The sequence below is a fragment of the Festucalex cinctus genome, chromosome 3 (genome assembly GCF_051991245.1).
Source record: "Festucalex cinctus isolate MCC-2025b chromosome 3, RoL_Fcin_1.0, whole genome shotgun sequence".
Classification (NCBI taxonomy): domain Eukaryota; kingdom Metazoa; phylum Chordata; class Actinopteri; order Syngnathiformes; family Syngnathidae; genus Festucalex; species Festucalex cinctus.
In genome coordinates, this window is record NC_135413.1 from 26,354,608 (window position 1) to 26,363,111 (window position 8,504).

The window sequence follows — 8,504 nt, forward strand, 5'->3', positions numbered from 1 at the left end:
CAGAGATGAGATGAGAGGGCTTTGTCATTTTGGCTAATTTCCATACCAGGGTGGACATTTCTTTTCATGTCCGGCGTTGAAACGCGAGCCGCCCTTGCCTGCGGGTTTCCCCCCGCCGGTGGGCTGCGGTGTCGGCGGTAAGGTGGACCTAAACAAAGGGCAGCTCTGTTTTGGCATCATGTCGCATGGCGGCTAAAACAAAAAAGCTCCCATTGCATGTGTATGAAGAAAATCCCATTCCGGAATCACTGCCACACTTGCATATATTTTGTAAGAATGACTATGCAGTAAAATCTGGGTAATGGTGTTCTGTTATGACCTCCATCAAGGAAGTTACACTTTCCACAACTGAGGAGTTTTTGTTTTTTTTGGCTGCCAGTGCAAAAATGGTTTCAGCCATTTTAATGATCAACAAGGTGACGCATAGTATCTTGCCTCTGCGTTATTTATCATTAGTTTTAGTACAGTATATGTCAGTGTAATGGCAGTGCATAATGTTTTTCAGTAAGTTTGGGAACAGTGGGAGGAGAGACATTTCTAGCTTCTTCGGTCTGAAAAAGATTGAGAAATCTCGATTGGTAGGGTTACGCAAAAACGTCTCTATAAATTTGGACAGTACTTGCCAGAAATTCAACCGCAGACAATGAGGAGTAGCATACAAAACACAAAAGTCCTGTAAAAAAAAAGGAAAAGTTACATGCAAAACTTAACGAACAAAAGGGTAATATACAAAAAGAAATGTGTGCAAGGAAATCTATAAACTTTAGCAGACAAAAAGCAACAAACATACAAAGCTGGATGTGAAACAGATGAAAGGTAAAGTGTACACATAAAAAAAACATACTAAATGTAACATATGAAACATCCATCCATCCTATTTTATTATTTATTTTTTTTACCGCTTACTCCTCACAAGGGACACGGGGGCTGCTGGAGCCTATTCCAGCTGGCTTGGGGCAGTAGGCGGGGTACACCCTGAACTGGTTGCCAGCCAATTGCGGGGACATATGAAACATAATGCACAAAAGATACAAAGAGTAACTTGTGAAATGGAACGTATGAAATGGAATGTAGAGAATGGAACGTGAAATTTATGGAAAAGGTAGGCTACGGTAACGGTGTATAACGATGTCAGTCATCAGTTTGCAGCAATACTGCTACAATAAGTGAAAACCTAATAACAGAGTCACTCAAATTGAGTAATATGTATTCCAGAAAACTCTTAAGTCATTACGTATTGTGTGTTTTACCCTGCTATTGTTACAAGCAAGCAAAAGGGAGCTATAATTATATACATGGAGTTCTGCTTCCATCTTTCACCCTTTTTGTTTACAATAACACAACCAAGTCGGCTGGGAAAGAAAGCTCAAGTGGAGTGAGCTCACTGTCCCGCTTAGTCACAATCGAGCAGCCACTGTGTAAAAATAAATGCTCAGTTGCTCTGATGTCGCTTTGTGGTGAGCTTGAACGACTCTTCGCAGACTCTGCGACAAACCACTGACATGAAGATTAAAAAACAAATGACAGCGTTGGCTCAAATGAAGCATCCGCCTGGGCCCCCGAAAGAATAACAGGGCGGAGAGCATCTTTAATATTAACGTTCTTTCAGACCGGGTCATGATTTGCAGTTTGCAGTTACATTTTAGTTTGTGGTGAACTCTTTTGCGTGTACTGTTCACAGTCCACTAGGTCCTTTATCTCCAGTGGCTCTAAATACTCTGCATTCCACTGATTACATTGACATGTAGCTCCCTATCTCCTGAACCCCTTTTACACTGGCTGTAAAAGCTGACATTTGGACATGGTCTGTGTTGTGTATAAAGGGCACCAACATTGAATACGGGCTGGCAAAGTCCACCTAAGAGCAGTAAACACACACATGCAATATCATGTTAAAAATGGACTCCCAACACATGGTATATATCCGGATTCTCCGCTAATCACCAAGTTTGGAGGGGAAGCCGTCATTTCACTTTCAGGCACGCGGCGACATAAATCTTGCCGTTAACAACACGCCTGCAGCCTCCCGCAACCTAATGATACGAAAACAGCAACTGAGCAGCTGACACGTCTCACGCCGGCGTGACAGGGGAAGCCTCAAAACGAGGAGGATGCTGACAAGTAAGCACCGGTGATGCCCTTTTCCGTCTTGTTTTACTACATAAAAGTATTAAGGAAGACGAGCGGGTGACAGGATGGGACGTGGGAGGTCCATTCTGGGTAAAACAAAACAGATACCATTTTTTTCCATGTAGAAAGACCATTTTCTTATAGATTTGAAAATGTGAAACTTAAGTTGTTTTTTTTTATCCTTTATTCTTTATCCGAACATTTACAGGATTGCAATATGGTTAGCATTGCAGCTAGCATGTTAGCATTTATTCAATTCACATTTCTAAACGTATCTAAAACAGAGAAAGATGTAAGAGTTCTTTATTTTACTGTAACACCCGTCTCATGTATCTATGGAATTAAAACTGGTTAATGGGGTTGTAGTACTATGAGCGGGGTCCTGGGTGACAGCAGACTCTGCATCCACTGGTTTAAAAGACTATTTTCACCAGTTGGCTCCTCGAGTGTCTGCTCACTTGACAGCTTAGCTTACACTAGTGAAAGGCTTACAGACTCTCGAACATTCCACGTATGACTACACCCATTGCTTCCGGATTGGACATGGCTAGTACATCAACCAATGACAGTACAGAAATGTAAGATTGACAGGTACAAGTTAGGTTGTAGAAAGAAAAGAAAAAGAAACTACGCAATTTCGGATGCAATTAAAACAAACTTGAACTTGCACAAAATAACTTTTTATAATGTAAATGACAAAAAAAAGTATTTATAGTTTAACACTAGAAAACAACTTCTATTTCAATTACTATATATTGGTTTAATCAGTATAGACTATATTTATTTTAGTCTGGGTTACACTACACATATTCCAAAAGAAGAGAGCGAAGGAAAAAAAAACTAAATACGTGGGAAGTTATGTCCGTTTTTAACATTATGAATGTAAAACCATAGTCCCAGCATACCCATATGCACTATATTCAGACAAAAGTGACTGAACTGGAAAAGTGATTTTTCACCATGAAAGTCCCTCCATCTCTATAAAGATGACAAAAGCAGAGCCCCCCCCCCCTCCCCCGATGTGACATCAGATTGTACAGAAGCTATTCTCAGCACGTCACGGTCTGTTTTTGGTCTTGTTTTGCTTCTGTCTAATACCACTTTTATTGGTCTCTGGGACGGGAACCTTTTCACGTACAGGCTGCAGACACAACCCAACACAACATGGCCTTCTAAGGCCCCACCATTCTATTCTCGTCTCGCTGCATTCTTTCCCCTGGCATCATTGTAATGATAATATGGAGGATAAAAACTGACCATAATGGAAATGCGGTACCATAAATGGCGAACATAAACATGGACGCACGCAACATTGCAGAGTCAATGGGACGCTAATCATTGGCAAATATATGGTAAAAGATTTGTGACTGACTGGAAGGAACTAATACGTCCTTGAAATCCAATATAAGCATTTGGTGCACACACCATTAGAGTTGATTTATTTGCAAGATTATAAGAAAATGTTGTTGTTTGGGTTAGAAACCGAGCTCTCAACAGGATTCAAACTGGCTCAGCGGTTAATTTAAGTATTTCCTGATGGGTAACTATTTGAGTAAGGCATTTATGGCATTAGGCTTCAATGAATCTAATGTTTTTGGAAGGTCGAAGCAGGTTCGCTTTCTGAACTTGAAAACTGTATGACGGGCTAACCACTTAGCTAGTGCTGCCTGAAATACCATCCATCAAAAATTTTAGCTTTTACAAAGAGGACAACACTCAGTTTAGCTTGAAAGTGTGGAGTTAACGTTAACTACGGTACCTAGCATTAGCATGTACGTCCGCTAGGGTCTTTTCACTACTTCAAATGACACAATCATAATAAAAACAGAGCAGTACCATACCTACATCTCCTGAGAAATGACCAGTGAAATATCCAAATGCATTTTAGCTGCCCCGTGAACAAAATATTCAGGCAAACACAGAAAGAGCGAATGGATGAGGCAGCTGAGACTCTTCAGTAGGACTGAGAGACTTCTAGGAACTGGATCGGGTGCGGCGAAGGGGATCACTATGGGTACATGACACCGGAGAAGCGGCTGCCAGTGAGCCATCGGGAGCTGCTTAATAATGAATGAGGCCTGCAGGGAGGCGGTTGTACACATGGCTATTAAGGGGAGAGTCATACAGACAAAATTGGACACAGGCACACGGCCCCGCCGCCTAAATGCAGCAGTTGTAATCAGCCATAGCGAGTGGTCGCACATGTTGCTAACAGCCCTTGTCATCGACCCGCGGCACTTTACACACAGCAGGCTGCAAACGTGTTTACACTCACAGCTTTATCGTAAAAATGTCTTTAGCGCAACTCCCACAACAGAAGCTAACCAAAACAAAAAAAACGCATAAGTCTGCAGTTTTTTGCGTTTCCGTTGTCAAGGTTGTGAATAGTACCAGAAAAGCACTACTTTTATATATTATTGTCGTCATTTAGGGCGGCGCGGTGGATGACTGGTTAGCATGTCGCCTCCCAGTTCTGAGGACTCCGGTTCGAGTCCAGGCTTCGGCCATTCCTGGGTGGAGTTTGCATGTTCTCCCCGTGCCTGCGTGGGTCTTCTCCGAGTACTCCGGTCTCCTCCCACATTCCAAAGACATGCATGGCAGGTTAATTGGGCGCTCCGAATTGTCCCTAGGTGTGCTTGTGAGTATGGATGGTTGTTCGTCTCTGTGTGCCCTGCGATTGGTTGGCAACCAGTCCAGGGTGTCCCCTGCCCACTGCCCAGAGCCAGCAGAGATAGGCGCCAGCACCCCCCGCGACCCTTGTGAGGAATAAGCGGTCAAGAAAATGGATGGATGGATGGATGTATTCATTTATGAAAATCCTTAATTGAGCTATTTCCTGGTTACCATTGGCTGTTTTTTGGTTTCTAAGACATTTTAAATGGCATTAAATCTGTCCCCATTGACCCTCAAAAATCCTTTTTGTTCACTATTGTACCAAATATGGACCAAAAACGTGACTTTCAAACCAAAATGCTTACCGAACCGCATTTTCTTGATGTACTGTTGTTACATGGGTAGGATTTACACTTCCCAGCTTGGTGGAAACAAGTTAAACGTGGCAAAGCACTAAAAGTAGACTCAGTGTTTCTCCTATGAAACATCTGTTGAGAAACCTCAACACTGAGGTTTGAGGAGATATAAACATATCTGTGATGCATTTTGGGTTGAAAGGAGTTGGAGGTTTGTCAAAACCAAAAAGATGACCTCAGTTTTTGCTGAGCAACCAACAATCTAAAAACAGCAGTAGCGCATTAGACACACCTCACGCAGTTGCCATTTTGCCCTCCGACGAAGTTTCACGTTTTTATTTTTTTACTGCCAAGATTTAGGCCTTGACTCCAAAATCAGATCATTTGTGTAAATATGAGATAAATGTAGCTTTAGAAAGCTATTTGTTGAAGATTGAGACATCATCGCTCTCGTTAGCAGAACCAGAACTTTGTGGTTACACTTGCAAAAACAGCAATTTAACACTTGACATGGGCCAACCAAAATACCTTCCAGCCTCCTTCATTTCTTTGGGACAATGAAGGCTTTGTTGTGACTTTATTTGCTTCTCGTCAGCGTTCAACTACGAGTCATGTTGATTTTCAACCACGTCCGCTATGCGGCGATGGCAGCTGAAGTCAAACATCCAATAGATATCGTCTCCTTCCTTGATTCCGATTGATTTGGGACGTTTGCATCCAAGATGGTCACATCTTGTTCTTGTCATCTTTCGAACAGCCACAACTGACTGTCTTTCAAAGGTGGCTGTGATCGGGGTCAAATTTTGTGCTGCCACTGACAATCCAAACAATTTTATTTGGACTTTTAAGGATAAGGACTTTGTTTAGCAAGATATCTGGAGGTTTTGCATGTTTTGAAGCAAGACACTAGTTGAGAATTTATGGTCAATGACGAGATCCTTGGATACATCGCGGTAATTTGGGGTGAAGAAAGAGATTTTGTTCATGGTTCTTGTCATCTTTTTACCTGTCACTCATGATCCAGTCAGTCTTCACCCTTTCACGGATAGCAACAAAAAGCAAGGTATGGTAAGCTGTTTTGCAGAGATACTCGTTGAGATTCTGTGGTTATGGACAACAGATTTCTGCTTGGTCTCAATCATGTTTTATTTTCATCTAGTTTAATTCTTCAAAATTTAATAAACAGGCTTTGTCAAAACAATTTGGTTGAGATGTTTTGACCAGAGATACGTGTTTGGAATTTAAGGTTAGACATCACATTTCAATCGTGTCTTTGTCATCTTTCTACCGATCACTCACAAAAAGACAATCTTTTTTCAAAAAATCAGGGTGCCATTGTAGCAAAATATCTAATTTGGGTAGTTTGAGCAGAGACTATTGCTGAGAATTAATATTCAAAGGCAAGATCATTAGATAAATGGTGAGAATTTGAGGTCAAATGTCAGATCTTCAAACCTTAGGGATGTAACGCTATCCAAACATCACGATACGATAATTATCACAATATTGTGGGGAGGCCGACGATATTTAAAAAAAGGTCACAATATTGTAAAAAGAATGAGATCATACTAAAAAAAAAAAAAAGCACAATATTGTGCTTTTGTACATTACATCAATGTTATGTTATTATTGTTATGTTTTATTATTATTATTATTATTATTATTTTATGTTGTTAATGCACGCACATATTGAGTTCCTCCACATAATGGCTTGCTTCACGGGCATATTACGTTCCCCATTATCTGACAATTAATGTAGATTTTAAACATAGAAGGGCCACAACATCCCTAATGAAAATTAAATTGCACTAAAAAAAAACTAGCCACCAGAGGGTGTTAGAACTGCACGAACGGAAATCAACCTGACTTTTTTTACAGATGAGTTGCATTTAAATATGGTGAACATGACGACGACGATATTGTGGCAGTTTTAATATCACGATATCACGATATTGCACTTATCGTTACATCCCTATCAAACCTACAAGGGCAGAGTCGGTTTTCGATGTTTTCACCTGAGATGATTCTTAAAAAGGTATGGTCAGTAGTCTAAACAAGAATCGTTCTGATTTTTAAGGGCTACCTGTCCACAAAGTTAATGTAAAAGTAAAGTAAGGGCCATCCTTTTCAATACAGTTTTCAGTTTTTACGTTTCTTAAGTCTGAGTTAAAGAAAGGGAAAGCTACAAGATTGTGAGATTATTTTTTTTTCCTTTTAATATATTTGTCTGAAAAGCCACTTTTGTTTTGTTTTGTTTTTTTCTGCACATGTTTTTTTTTTCCTCGTTTCTGCGCTGGGAAAATACTGGCAGTTCCAGTGCACACAGTGAGAGGCTACGGCAATAAAATATGTCATGTAAAAACAATATTAATGCTGCTTCATGCTCGTCTTTAAAACCTTGCCAGAGGTTTTGGAGTCATAAACTCAGGAGAAACCTGTCTACAGCCTCCAAAGTTGGACGTGGAGCAAGTAAAGCCTGTTCAGCAGTCCTATACGATAAAAGTACACGTTTAATGTTCAAGCATTTTTGTGTGCTTTGAGTGCTTCTTTATGATCTTTATTGTTCCGAAGAAGCCACGAAGGGTAGCTGTATTTTACTCTAAAACTCCTTGGCATTCTTCTAATTTCATGATTCGACTTTCCCAGATGGACTGCGGTTTGTTCTCTTTGGCAAAGATCATGAGCGTGAGTGGACTTCATGGCTAGAGATACTGTATACTTTTCGGTACTACAGGGGGCCCTCGGTTTACAACAGAATCTGCTGGAACGTGACGCAAATTTGCAGTTAAGTTGAAACTTATTGTACTTATACTACTGTGTACTGTATACTACTGTACTGTACTTATACTTACAACTACTAACTTAGTTTGTAAATGTGTATGGAAAAAAACTTCTCGACCATGAATCTAAAACAAATGAAGAAAAAACAGTAGTGTGGTAGCTGTGTCGGGCCATGTATTCTGGGAAATATTGTAACCTATCAGAAAACCATTGCAAGCAAAGGAGACCCTCTAGTGTACATGCTATTTTTTATTTTATTTTTCTTATTATTATTATTATTATTAATTCAATCTCTGGTGTAATAACCTTATTTATTGATCGATTGAATTCTTATTTTTCGTATTATTATTATTATTATTATTATTATTATTATTATTATTATTATTATTATTTCAATCTCTGGTGTAATAAACTTATTTATTGATTGATTGAATTCTTATTTTTCGTTTTATTATTATTATTATTATTATTATTATTATTATTAATTCAATCTCTGGTGTAATAACCTTATTTATTGATTGATTGAATTCTTATTTTTCGTATTATTATTATTATTATTATTATTATTATTAATTCAATCTCTGGTGTAATAATCTTATTTATTGATTGATTGAATTATTTTTT